Source organism: Cucumis sativus, unplaced genomic scaffold, assembly GCF_000004075.3.
Source record: "Cucumis sativus cultivar 9930 unplaced genomic scaffold, Cucumber_9930_V3 scaffold122, whole genome shotgun sequence".
In the NCBI taxonomy this organism is placed as follows: Eukaryota; Viridiplantae; Streptophyta; class Magnoliopsida; order Cucurbitales; family Cucurbitaceae; genus Cucumis; species Cucumis sativus.
Genome location: NW_022279527.1, coordinates 90118 through 104697, shown reverse-complemented (window position 1 = coordinate 104697; position 14580 = coordinate 90118). Strand labels below are relative to the sequence as shown.

The window sequence follows — 14580 nt, the reverse complement described above, 5'->3', positions numbered from 1 at the left end:
TTACTTCCATATTTCACCTGCAAGGCAGAAGATCAACACCTACAAAACAAGCATACACTTCCACACATCCAATGGCAAACTAATACTATTTCTAGCTATATAGAATTCAAACCTACAAAACCAGCACATACACTTCCACACTTCGATGCAAACTAATAATATTTCTAGCTACAGAATTCAACACCTAAAAACCCAACATATATACATTTTTCCACACTTCCATAGCAAACCAATATTTCCATTTCACCTACAAGGAAGAAGATCAACACCTACAAAACAAGCATACACTTCCACACATCCAATGGCAAACTAATACTATTTCTAGCTATAGAATTCAACATGTAAGAAACCTACAAAACCAACACATACATTTCCACACTTCCATGGCAAACCAATATTTCCATTTCACCTACAAGGAAGATCAACCCCTACAAAACCAGCATACACTTCCACACATCCAATGGCAAACTAATACTATTTCTAGCTATAGAATTCAACATGGTAAGAGGCCACAAAACCAGCACATACACTTCCACACTTCCATGGAAAACTACAAAAATACACTTTTCCACACTTTCATAATACTACAAAAATACACATATCAATCAAGTAAATAATATGTAAAGTATTAAAGTATGTGTACAACAAATTCCTCCACTAATACACACTTTCCACATAGTACTACAACAAATACACTCTAAAGTCAACACCTAAAACACTACAATACAACACTTATTCATAAACTACTACAAGCAGAAAACCTCAAAATTAAAGTATGTACAACAAGTAGTACTAGAATCTCGCAGCTTATATATTAAAACAATTAGTATTAGTACTAGTAACTTATATACTACAAAAAAAGTGTAAAAGCTTACACAAATCGGCTAACAAAGCTTGCATATTTTGTTCGAATCTCGTCAATCTCCTCTTGCGTATATGCACTTTTTTGTATTAAACTACGTAAAAAGAAAGGTATGAAAAGAATAAGTTTAGATAATTTATGTAATTTGTAACATATAAAAAGTGAAAGTAGAAACTTACAAGGCTAGTGATGGGAGTACTAGAAATATGCACGATTTCATGTATATACTTTTGGACATAATACCCACACCCAACCGAATCCAATTGACGAGGACACTGCATGTATATAAATTACATACAAATTATTCTTATGTTTCATTGAAAATAATTATGTGTCAATGCAAATTACCTTTATAGGTTTCCATTTCGGATTGACCGATAATGTTGTAAATCATGCTTAGCTTGCCATGTTTTTAATCCTCTATACATTTGGAAACATTAGAATTAGAAGACAATGAAGTCAAATAAGAAGTAAATCATAAGTCACATTTATGACTCCATGGATGTCTTCGTTAACTTTACTTTGAAGAGAGTCCAAAACATAAACACAGTTCTCTCGAAGATCGATGACATGCAACATCCAATGAAAACTACAATAAACATCTTCAATGTGAGTATACATTTAACCTCAATGAAAAACATAATAATGTGTTAATCTTATTTATTTACCCAGTATTATACGGAATTAGAACTATTTGTTCCAAGGTAGCCGCTTCTAACTGGTTGGCAAAATTTCTGGATCGAAGATCGCGATCCTTGATATGTGATGTTATTTTTGCTTGGTCATAACAAAAAACTTGCTTCCACAATCACATTCATCCCAAAGATATCTAAGTAAAAGCAACCGTAGTTAAAAAGGAACAAAATAACTATAGCTATAGTATTGGACATAAAGATGAGTAAAAGATGTTTACTTACGTAATGTATGCTAGGATGCACATATAGCCTATTTCTACCATGCCGCAATAATGGAGCAAGTCCTAACGAGCTAAATAAATGAATTTGTTTTTACCGAATATTAGCTCGTTCATTAGGATGCGAACCATATCTACATCCTTCATATTGTTCACGACATGTCCATATAAGAGCTTAATGGTTCCATTAACATTTATGTAATTTGAAGAATACAGAACATCCTTTGGGGTTGAATGCTCCAAGCACAAACAAAATAATATCAAAACCTAAAATACAATCACAAATAAATATCAAAGCTTCAATAGCACATAAACAAGTCAACGAGGTCATTCAACAATATTACCTAATGCTTGATTTAAAGTCTCTATCTTGCCCTTCATTGGAATAGGTAAACTACAATCTCCTCCTGTGAGCAAGTCCACCAAGATTTTAACATTGGGACCACCATTGCTATCATCAAGTACGGTTGCTATTGCAACAATATTATTAATTGTTCCTATAGCCAATTTGCACGGTGTTTACTTTACAAGTATTAAAAGCATCATTAAGAACAATTTATCCTATAAACATTAAAATTTTAAAAGTGACAACAAAGTTAATTACCTTCACTCCTTCGTTCATAGGTGTGTTGCCCAAATCCTCATCGGCATAGAGATCTATGTTAACACTTCTGATGGACGATCTCAAGTGATTATGACCCTTTTTGTAACTTTTGCTTTTTGAGTCATCTTCTACAACTTGAGAACTTGCAATTTTCTCTTTCCCTTTCACTGTCTTGAAATATAGTGATTGAGAGACAAAACCACCCATGCCACGTACACGTCCACCATGCTCCTTAGAGCCCAATGACTCAGTCAATATGTCCTCATCTCTATGTGTTTCAGCTAATGCATCCTATAGAACAATACAAGTATTCATCATTAACTAAGTTAACAAAAGATTAAATATTGTATATAAGTAAATCGCAAGCAAACTTACGATTCGAGAGACACAATCTCGAGTAGCATCATCAAAATAATCATTTTTTTTCCTTTTCTTGCACACGCACACGCACACACCCACACACACACGTGCACACACACGAACACACGCATGAACGCATGCACACATCCACAGACACATGCACGCAAACACGCACGTCCATCCATACGGGCACATGCACACTCACACACACGCACACCCACCTACACGGGCACATGCGCGTACAAGCACATACACGCGCACAAATGCGCATGCACACACGCGCGCTCACATGCACATGCACACACACGAACACATACGCACACACACACACGTGCACACACATGCACTCGCACACGCACACCGACCCACACGGGCACATGCGCACTTGCACACACGCACCGACACACATGCACGCACGCGCACCCACACGGGCACATGTGCACTCATACACACAAGCACACGTACACCCACCCACATTGGCACACGTGCACTTGCACACGCACATGCATACATCCACACACAAGCACGCCCATGCGCATGCACGCACACGAACACACGCATGAACGCACACACACATCCAGACACGCACGCGCACACACACACACATACATGTACGAACATACGCACACCCACCCACACAAACATATGCGCACTTGCACACATGCACACACACACACCCACACACATGCACGCACGCGCACATGCACACTCATGCACACGGACACATACGCACTAACACACACGAGCACACACACACCCACACAGACACACGCACACTTTCACACGCACACACAAGCACACGCACGCGCACACGCATACGTACACACCCACATACATGCGCACATGCGCATGCACACACATCTACACACACATACACACATGCACACAAGCACACGCACATCAACCCACACGGGCAAACGTGCACTCGCACATATGCGCACACACACGCACACGCGTACATATGCACAAAGATGTGAAAATGAATTAAATTTAAAAAACAATTACATTAATTGTGTTGAGAATGACTTTTAAACTATATTCATTTAACTTAATAACATTAATTAAATTATAATTTCTATTAATATTGATTTAAGAGTGTCATTAGTGTAATTATATCAATATAATGCGATCTTATCCAATTTTACCAACAAAAAACAAGTCAAATATGGACTAGTAAATCCACACTCTTTGTCATAAGAGATATAATAACGTTTTTATGGTCATTTTAAAAATGACAAAACAACTTTTTCTTTTGAATTTTAGCAAATAGGATTTTTTATCTGAAAAAGATACATCAACCCATAATAACACTACAACAAATCTGGGTTGTAGTGTCAGGTGAAAAAAATGAAAAATTGTCTTTATTGTCGTTTTTGAAAAGGTGGATCAAACCGACATTAATGATAAGGGTTTAATGTCGTTTTTAAATCGACATTAATGATTTTATTTTTTTAATTTTTTGTATTTTGTAAAAACTGACATTAATGACCCCTCATTTTTAATTTCTTTTTAAAAAATTGTTAGGTTTTAAAAACTAAAATTTTCCTCTCTTTCTTACTTTTCTCTTTCTTACTCTACTCTTTCCCTATCAATTTTTCTTTTCTTTCTCTCCAAGTTGGTTTCTAATTTTGTTCTCTTCTCAATCTTTGACCCTAGATCGCGAACGGCAACCAATCTTCATCGTGCTTCCGCTGCAAAAATCCTTGGGTTTCTTCATTTGATTGTTAACTTGTGACTGCTAGGTAGCATTATTGATTATTAATTGTCTTTATTTTTTCAAATGTGCAGCCTTATTCATACTATCTTTTGTTAGAAAAATGAAAGAAGAGAAGACATAGAAATGAGCTTGGTAACTACCATTCTTGTAGGTGGATTTGCCAAAATGGAAAATGTAGAGTAAGTAATTTTGGTATAGCTATTTGGAGTGTTATGTGAAGCACAATATCTTCATAATGTGATGCGTTTTGGTTTTCGATTGAGATCAATCTTGGTAATTAATTGTTTTGAATTGTGTTTTATTTTATCTTTTAGTAGTAAATGTTTTTGTTTTCTTTAGTTTAGTTTGAGTATTAGTCTGTTTTGATATATTTGTAGGTTGCATCTATTTATCCATATATTTATCTTTGATCAATACCTAGCTAGTGGAGTCTCTTCTTTTTATGGGCTTCCTTATATTCCATGTTCTTTTACTATATATTTGAGATTTTCACCTTCCATAAATGAAATAAATTAACTATTTTCATTTGAAAAGAAAAACGATCCAATAGGAGTTTGTAAGATTATTTATCATCTCCATTGTTTAACTTTCTCTATAAAAACAATGTTGCTATTGATGGGTAAATTTATACAATTAAGAGTAAGAAGCCTATAGACTAGCATTGCTAAATTGAACATTCAAAATTTGCTTTGAAGTAAGAGTCGAGGATGGTATAATTATTCTTTAGTTGTATTCCTCTTTTTCTTATAGATCTTTGAAGAACCAAATTAGGTTATTTTCTTCTTCTTAATGAGTTGTTTGATCAAAGCTTATTTTCTTCTTTATTTTTGCAGCACTTTTGGGTTGCCATTTCAATTGTCTTCTTTGTTGCTGCTACATTATTTACTCTACTGAAACTTTGTGGTAATTTTTAATTTTCCACATTTAGATTGCAGTCTGTTTAGTTTGATTTTAAATAATATGTACTAATTTTGCAAATTCTAGATTTAATCTTCCCCAGGTTGTAAAGTATATTTTGGTCTTAGATAGCCAGCCAAGCTAAGCTAAGTAGATGGAAGCAATTGTTGAAGTTGAAGATTGTGAAAGCGTTTAAGATTTCTTATTTAAGTCTTGTATTAGGATCTAGTTTCATGTATTATTATAGAATGTATATACAAACGCAATATTAAGATTTCATTTTCTATATACAAATGTAAAAGAAAAATATTGTAGTTCCTAAAATAATATTAATTTTATTGATTTGTTGGCGTGAGAAAAAAATATTTATTTACACGTATCTAATGTCAGTTTATAAAAAATGAACAATAATGCAATAATTATATATTTTTTTTTGTAAAAATAGATCCAAAAACAAGACTTTAATGTCGGTTTAAAAACGATATCAAAGGCAAACCGACACTAAAGGTCAACAATAGCACCATAAAAAATGTCGGTTTTAAACCAACATCAATGACCATACGACATTACTGATGCATTTGATATCGTTTTTAAACCGACATCAAAGCAAAAACGACATTAAAGGCCTTTAATAACGCTAGCATAGATGTCAGTTCCGAACTGACACCAAAGATCATTAATGTCGTTCCGAACTGACACCAAAGATCATTAATGTCGATTTTAAACCGATATTGAATGGCAAATTTCTTCTAGTGTAACCAAATTTATATAATTTGAGAATCAACATTTTAATAATTTTATTCAATCTTACTAACTTCAAAATAACCAAATTGAATTTGAATTTCAAAATAACAAAATTATAATTTAATAGTATTTGAGAATCTCAACGATAGATTTTGTATCAAAATAACCTTAATTGAATTTCAAAATTAAAAAATATCAACTTGTTCGATATCTTTATCTCAAAATAATATTAATGACTTGAATATCAAGATAATTAAATTATTATTTTAAAATTGAAAGAAACTCAACATTAAGAAATATCAACTTGTTCGTATACAAGCACACGCGCACACGAGCACACACGTCTCACACACACGTGCACATGCGCACACACGGACACGCTAGCGTACACGCACACTCACCCACACGCACACGCGCACGCACACATATGCACAAAGATGTGTAAATGAATTAAGATTAAAAAACAATTACAATAATTATGTTTAGGAGTAAAAATCATGTTCATTTGACTTAAAAACATTAATTAAATTATAATTTCTATCAATATTGGTTTAAGAGTGTCATTATTTCAATATAATGCGGTTTTATGCAATTTTACCAACAAAAAATAAGTCGAATATGGACCTGTAGATCCACACTCTTTGTCCGAAGAGATATAACAACTTTTCTATGGGTTATTTTAAAAAATGGAAAAACTATTTTTTCTTCTGAATTTTAGCAAATAACATTTTTTGCACGTGCATGGTATTTTACAAAATATCCACCTTCTCCAACTGTAATTGTTTAGTTTCTACGTTGTAATTAATTTATGTCATTTATCAGCTTTTAATTAATTTTTACTTGAAAAATATACATCAATCCATATTGCAACTTTTTTTTTAATATCTTGGGACTCAACTAATTGATTCAATATTTTAATAACTTTATTCAATCTTACTAATTTCAAAATAACCCAATTGAATTTAAATTTCAAAATAACCAAATTATTATTTTTCAGAATTTGAGAATCTCAACATAGATTTTGTATCAAAATAACCTTAATTGAATTCAAAATTAAAAAATATCAACTTGTTCGCTATTTTTATCTCAAAATAACATTAATGGCTTAAACATCAAGATAACGAAATTATTATTTTAAAATTGGAAGAATCTCATCACTAAAAAAAATCAACATGTTCGCACACGCACGAACGATCATCACAACCCATAACTTTAAATTCTTCAAAAACAACGAAATTAAATCAAGACAGAAAAACAGAACAAGAACTCTAACCAACAATCACCAAAAAATCAACCTTAACTCTTGATCCTTGCCATCCATTGGGAGGTTCAACATTGGACATGATAGAGAATAATCGGTTCCCAACCGCAAGTTTCGGCATCGGAAAATATTTTCATAGGGAAATGAAAATTTTGGAAGTGGGTAGTGAAGAAAAATAAGGTTGAAATGATTTTGTTTGTAGAGTGGGCAAAGTTCTGGCCGGTGAGGAGAAAAGGGAACACATGGGGTTCGACTTACGGGGATTTTTCTTAATGATTGTTGGAAGAACAAAAAGATTATGAAGAGATTTAAGGGAAACAAAAAGAATGGAAAAATGTTAAATCCCAAAAGACTAAATGGTCAATTGAATGTTTAGGGAAGTTTGATCCGCCTGTTTTAGCAGTTTTCTTGCTTCTTTATGGAACTGTTGTAGAAAGAGTAGAACGAGGACATAGTTCACTTTTTTTCCTCTTTACAAAGTAACCAATGACTTAAAAGAAAAACATTGCACACTAAATGCCCATTAGAAAACAATATACATCGAAAAGAACAAAAAATATGCAAAAATTCAAAATGAAAGTGCAAGCAGAACAAAACGGACTTGATTCACCATGAACAGATAGAACAAGCTCCAAAACGGATTTTGCGTAGAATTCTGTCTCAGATTTGCAGTTTCCATGTTGACCAAAACTTTCCGAACAAAGGATTCAGCTTCCCATCAACATGCATCACCAACCTATAACTTTAAATTCTTCAAAAACAATGGAATTAAATCAAGGCAGAAAAAAACACAACAAGAATTCTAACCAACGATAACAAAAAAATCCACCTTAACCCTTAATCATTGTCGTCCAATGGGAGGTTCAACATTGGACATGATTGAGAACTATTGGTTCCCAGCCGCAAGTTTCGCATCGACAAAGATTCTCCGAGGGAAATGAAGATTTTGGAAATTGGTAGTGAAGAAAAATAAGGTTGAAAGAATTTTGTTTGGGGAGTTGACAAAATTGTAAACCGAACCCCATGTGTTTCATTTTTCTCCTCATCGGCCAGAATTTTGTCAACTCCCCAAACAAAATCCTGGCCGATGAGGAGAAAAATGAAACACATGGGGTTCGGTTTACAATGATTTTTCTTAATGATTGTTGGAAGAACAAAGAGATTTAAGGGTAACAAAATGAATGGAAGAATGTTAAATCCCAAAAGACTAAATGGCCAATTGAATGCTTAAGGAAGTTTGATTTGCCTGTTTTAGCAGTTTTTTTGCTTTTTTATGTAAATGTTGTAGAAAGAGTAGAACAAGGACATAATTCACTTTTTTTTCTCTTTACAAAGTAACCAATGACTTAAAAGAAAGACATTGCACACTAAATGCCCATCAGAAAACAATATACATCGAAAAGAATAAAAAATATGCAAAAATTCAAAATGAAAGTGCAAGCAGAACAAAACGGACTTGATTCACCATGAACAGATAGAACAAGCTCCAAAACGGATTTTGAGTAGAATTTCATCTCAGATTTGCAGTTTCCAGGTTTTCCAAAACGTTCCTAAGAAAGAATCAGCACAACCCACAACTTTAAATTCTTCAAAAACAATGAAATTAACTCAAAGCAGAAAAAAAAAAGACAAAAACTCTAACCAACGATAACAAAAAAATAAACCTTAACCTTTGATCCTTGCAATCCATTTGGGGGTTCAGCACTGGACTTGATCGAGAACAATCAGCTCCCAGCCGCAGGTTTCTGCATGGACGAAGATTTTTCGAGGAGGGAAATCAAATTTTTGGAAATGGGTAGTAAAGAAAAATAAGGTTGAAAAGATTTTGTTTGGAGAGTGGGCAAAATTCTAGCTGGTGAGGAGAAAAGAAAAGACATGGGGTTCAGATTCGAGGGATTTTTCTTAATGATTGTTGGAAGAACAAAGAGATTGTGAGGAGATTTAAGGGTCACGACACAAATATTAAATCAAAAATGAAGAAATGGCCAATTGAATTTTAAAGAAAGTTTCACCTCCCTGTTTGCAGTTTTCTTGCTTATTTACGGAAATGTTGTAGAAAGAGTACACGATGAAATAATTCACTTTGTATTTCTCTTTATAAAGTAACCAATGACTTAAAACAAACACATTGCACAACGAATCACCAACATAAAATAATATGCAATAGAAAAGAAAGACCCAACTAATGTGAAACTAGAAGACACACATGTCCTCTATTAAGGTAGAGTCGAGGTAATGTAGAAAAATTGATTGCCGAACAACCAATTTTTCTTAAATCACCTCAAAATTACCTTATAAACTATACAATTACTTTTTTCTGATATTCCAAACCACTTGCCAACTGAAATTTGTTTTTGACAGTATACAGTGCATTTCCTGAAATTGAATGCTCAATCAAGAAATTGGAAATGAAATTGGAAGTAGAAAAAAAATGGAAGGAAGAAAAATACCCAAAAAGTTCTTTGTATCATTATGAACCGAACGAACAAGCCCCAAAAAAGATGTGAGGAGATTTAAGGGTATCGTCACGAATGGCAGAATGTTAAATCACAAAAGACTATTGTTTTCTTGCTTCTTTATGGAAATGTTGTAGAAAGAGTAGAACGATGACATGGTTCACTTTGTTTTTCTATTTACAAAATAACCATTGACTTAAAAGGAAAGAATTTGCACCACAAATGACCATTAGAAAACAATATACATAAGAAAGAATAAAAAATACGCAGAAATTGAAAATGAAATTGAAAGTTGAAAATAAATGGAAGGAAGAAAAATACTCCAAAAGTTCCAAATGCATTACGATCAAGAGAAATTTGTATCAACATGAACTGATCGAATAAGCTCCAAAATGATTTTGCAGTGGGATTCCGACTCAGATAAGCAGTCTCCAGTCTTGCCAAAACGTTCCTAACAAAGGATCATCACACCCATAACTTTAAATTATTAAAAAACAATGGAATTGACTCAAAGCAGAAGAAAACGAAAGAAAAACTCTAACCAACGATAAGAAGAAAATAAACCTTCACCCTTGATCCTTCCAATCCATTTGGGGGTTCAACACTGGACATGATCGAGAACAATCAGTTTCCAGCTGCAGGTTTAGGCATGGACGAATATCTTCCAAGAAGGGAAACGAATTTTAGCGAAGTTTGATCTACCTGTTAGCAGTGTTCTTGTTTTTGTACGGAAATGTTGTAGAAAGAGTAGAACGATGAAATAAATCACTTTGTTTTTCTCTTTACAAAGTAACCAATGACTTAAGAAGAAGACATTGCACAACAAATGACCAATAGAAAATGATACGCAATAGAAAAGAATAAAAAAGAAAACAATATGCATTTTTGTTTTCAAATTCTTGGTCAAATCGCAATTCAGAAATGAAATTTGGTTCATTATCGACGATAATATGGTGAACTAAATAACATAAGTTTCAGAGTCATGGGAGAATAATAGCCTTGCTAATTGCTCAAACTCTGAATGTGAAGGCTTTTCCCATGCGATGGAACCCAAAGAACCAGCCAAAGCAGCATGCTTCTTCCCAATGCAAGAACATTCAGTGTATCTTCTGATTATGTCCTGAATGCAGTAGGAAAAATGATATGAAGTTGTAATTCAAGCTAAGGTTTTGTTGCATAAACCAAAAACTTCGATGGATAAAACACAAAATGCATCCTGTTCCTACCTTATGCCTACTACATTGCTAACAATACACTTACTGCACTCTCAGAGAAGGAACCAGAAATGGTTCTTGATGATCTGTTAAAATCTTTTGATGAAAATGTAACTAGTGCAAAGAGCGTTGATGATTCTAAAACAGAGGCACCTCATGCTAACTCGGATGTGCAATGCTTCTCTGAAGATGAAAAAGTAAATGAAGTTTCGAAAGATGATGATTCTGTGGAGATTTCTGCTGAGAAAATCAATGAATCTGACAAATCTTCTCTGCCTACTGAAGACTTGGATGTTACTGAAGTTCACAAATCGAGCATTGCAGAAGAATTTGGTATGGAATTTGAATCTCAACAAAATGAGTCTACCTGTGAATTGAAACATAAAATTGAAGAAGATGTTGAAGAAGAAAACACACGTGAATAACTCTGCTGAAGAACTGTCTCTTCCCCACGAAAATGTGGAAGAAGAAACTGAAGTTGATGGAGATGATGCCTTGAGCAGTGATGAAGAATCTTTGGAAGTGAAAGACGATCAAGATGAAAATGATCAGATCCCACAACCGGAAATGTAGCATCAGATGCTGACATTGAAGGAGACAAGAAGGAAACAAAAATGGAGAAAAGTTCCGTTCAAGCTGAAGAAGATGATACAATTATCAATAAGTCCACGGAGGAGTTCCCGAGAATGTTTCTGATGATTTGGTTGATGTCAAGATCCAATGGAAAATGGAAGAAGAAACTCTTCCTAAAGACATAATTGTCGAAGCTATCGACTCACAACCAGAAATCCCAAATGCCATTGTTCAATGTGAGGAAGCTTTGGTGGAAATCACTATCACATCCTCCAACAACAATGCAGTTCAATCATTGGCAAACCAATTCCCTAGGCCAACAATAGAAGCCAAATCTCCCGTTGAAGAACAAACCATTAGTTTGCTAATGGACAACCCAGATGCTGAGGAAGAAGAAGCTGAAAAAGAACAGAACAAAGCAAAGTTCATTCAGTTAGTGGTGAAGAATGATAATACTAGCCTAAGGCAGCTGAGGAAGTTGTTCAAGGAAAAACTCCAACTTAACCATAAGAAGATGGAAAATAATAACATCAACACAAAAGTTGTTGGAGGTGGCGTGAAAGTGAGAACTGCTTTACAACCAGTGCCGGAAAACAGAATGACCGTGCATTAAAAGTCTAGAAAGAGAAGCATTGTGCATGGTTCAAACTGTGGTTTGCCTCATGTTATTGATTTTGTGTTTGTTTTATTCTTTCCATGATGTATTTTGAGAGGAGGGAAAAATGAGGTATATATATGTATACGTGTAAACAAAATCTTGTAATATTGTGTTATCTTATTAACTATGTTGTGAAGTTTATGTAACATTTCACTTGATTGTACTTTTTTTTAAAATAGGACTTTTTTTTCATAATTTTTCAAACACAACTAATATCTACTTGGACTCCTTGTACTCCTTGTAAACGGAGTGTATTCTTGATTAACTTAAACACTTAAATTTTTTTACCACACATATCAATTACTAAAATTTCATAATATCAAAATTCAACATATCCATAAGTTAAAAAACATATTTGTAATAATACTCGAAATTTGGGATGGGTAGTCTGGGTTGTTAGTGTTGTTAGTGTTGTCAGTGTTAGAATACCCCTAGTGGTTTGTGTCAAAAATGTCTCCTTTTAAAAGTTGAAAGATGCCCTTAAACTTTCGAAAACGGTTCAAAAATACCATTGTCTTTGGTTTTAGATGAAAGTCGCTAAAGTTTTGTTTAAAAAATAATCATCAACTATTGAAAAGTTCTGTTTAAAAAATATTGATGAATTATTGAAAGTTCCATAAATATCCTTTTAAGCTTAAAAAAAATTCAAAAAAATGTTCATCAATCCAATTCATACACCTATTTCTTTACACTTATAATAAAAAGCCCATAGAAAGTAGAGAACTTGTGTAGAGAACTTTTCACTCTTGCCTGAAGCTACAATAGCCCGTAGAAAGTAGGAGAGTTAAGCTTGTTAGGTTAGAATGCGTCGGGTTCGTTTGGGATCAAAACTTGCATCAGAACTCTTCACTCACGGTCGAAGCTACAATAGCTGGTAGAAAGTAGGAGAGGTAAGCCTATTAAGTCATAATGCATTGGGTTCTTTCAGGATCAAACTTTCGTAGGAAACTCTTCACTCTCGACCGAAGCCACAATAACTTGTAGAAAGTAGGAAAGATAAGTTGGTCAGGTCGAAATGCGTCGGGTTCCTTCTGTATTAGTATTTGCGTAGGGAACTCTTCACTCTTGGTGAAAGCAACAATTTCCTGTAGAAAGAAGGTGAGTTGAAGCGATTAAATCATAATGCGATGGGTTCCTTCGGGATCAATACTTGCGTAGGGAACTCTTAACTCTTGGTGGAAGCAAAAATAGCCCGTAGAAAGTCGAAGAGTTAAGCCAATTAGTTTAGAATGTGTCGAGTTCCTTCGGGTTCAAAATTTTCGTAGGGAACTCTTCACTCTTGGTCGAAGCAACAATGGCCGGTTGAAAGTAGAAGAGTTAAGCCAGTTAGGTCAGAATGCATGTTTGGTTCTTTAGATATCCGAACTTGCACAAGGAAATCTTTGGGATCAGAACTTGTGTCGGGAACTCTTGACTCTCGATTGAAGCCACAATAGCTCGTAGAAAGTAGGAGAATTAAGCCGGTTAGGTTAAAATGCATCGGGTTCTTTGGGATCATAACTTCTTCGACAACTCTTCACTCTCGGCCGAAGCCACAATAGCCCGTAGAAAGTACGGGAGTTAAGCCATTTATGTTAGAATGCATCGGGTTCCTCGAGAATCAGAACTTGCGTAGGAAACTCTTAACTCTTAGTCAAAGCAACAATAACGCATAGAAAGTCGGGGAGTTAAGCCGGTTAGGTCGGTATGCATCGGTTTCTTCGGAATCAAAATTTGCTTAGGGAACTCTTCACTTTTGGCTGAAGCAACAATAGCCCGTAGAAAGTAGGAGAGTTAAGCTGGTTAGGTCGGAATGCGTCGGGTTCACTTCGTATCAAAATTTTCGTAGGGAACTCTTCCCTCCTGGCCAAAGAAATAATTTCATATAGAAAGTAGGAGAGTTAAAGCGGTTAGATCAGAATGTGTCGGGTTCCTTCGGGATCCATACTTGCGTAAGGAACCCTTAACTCTTGGCTGAAGCAAAAAGAGCCTGTACAAAGTCGGATAGTTAAGCCAATTAGGTCAGAAATGCGTCGATTTCCTTCAGGATCAAAATTTTCGTAGGGAACTCTTCACTCTTGGCTGAAGCTTCAATAACCCGTTGGAAGTAAAAGAGTTAAGCCAGTTAGGTGAGAATGCGTTTAGATCTTTCGATATAAGAACTTGCGTAGGGAAATCTTCACTTATGGTCGAAGCAACAATAGCCCGTAGGAAGTAGGAGAATTAACTCGGATAGGTCAGACTGCATCAAGTTCCTTTGGGATCAGAACTTGTGTCGGGAACTCTTCACTCTCAGTTGAAGCCACAATAGCCCATAGAAAGTAGGAGAGTTAAGCCGAATA

At 34.7% G+C, this 14580-nt stretch overlaps 3 long non-coding RNA genes across 3 annotated transcripts; 1 reads left to right on the top strand and 2 right to left on the bottom strand.

Annotated features, from left to right (window-relative positions):
- Window positions 1-1353: 1353 nt before the first annotated feature.
- On the bottom strand, window positions 1354-1598 carry LOC116405594. The gene is made up of 2 exons (XR_004218699.1): window positions 1531-1598; window positions 1354-1451 (listed from the first exon to the last, which is right to left on the bottom strand). It is a non-coding gene; the product is annotated as an uncharacterized LOC116405594 (long non-coding RNA).
- A 2714-nt stretch (window positions 1599-4312) lies between these two features.
- LOC116405603 lies at window positions 4313-5627 on the top strand. Its single transcript, XR_004218706.1, has 3 exons — window positions 4313-4635; window positions 5290-5359; window positions 5441-5627. It is a non-coding gene; the product is annotated as an uncharacterized LOC116405603 (long non-coding RNA).
- Window positions 5628-8550: 2923 nt separating this feature from the next.
- Window positions 8551-10290, bottom strand: LOC116405604. The gene is made up of 2 exons (XR_004218707.1): window positions 10136-10290; window positions 8551-9103 (listed from the first exon to the last, which is right to left on the bottom strand). It is a non-coding gene; the product is annotated as an uncharacterized LOC116405604 (long non-coding RNA).
- Between the last annotated feature and the right edge of the window lie 4290 nt (window positions 10291-14580).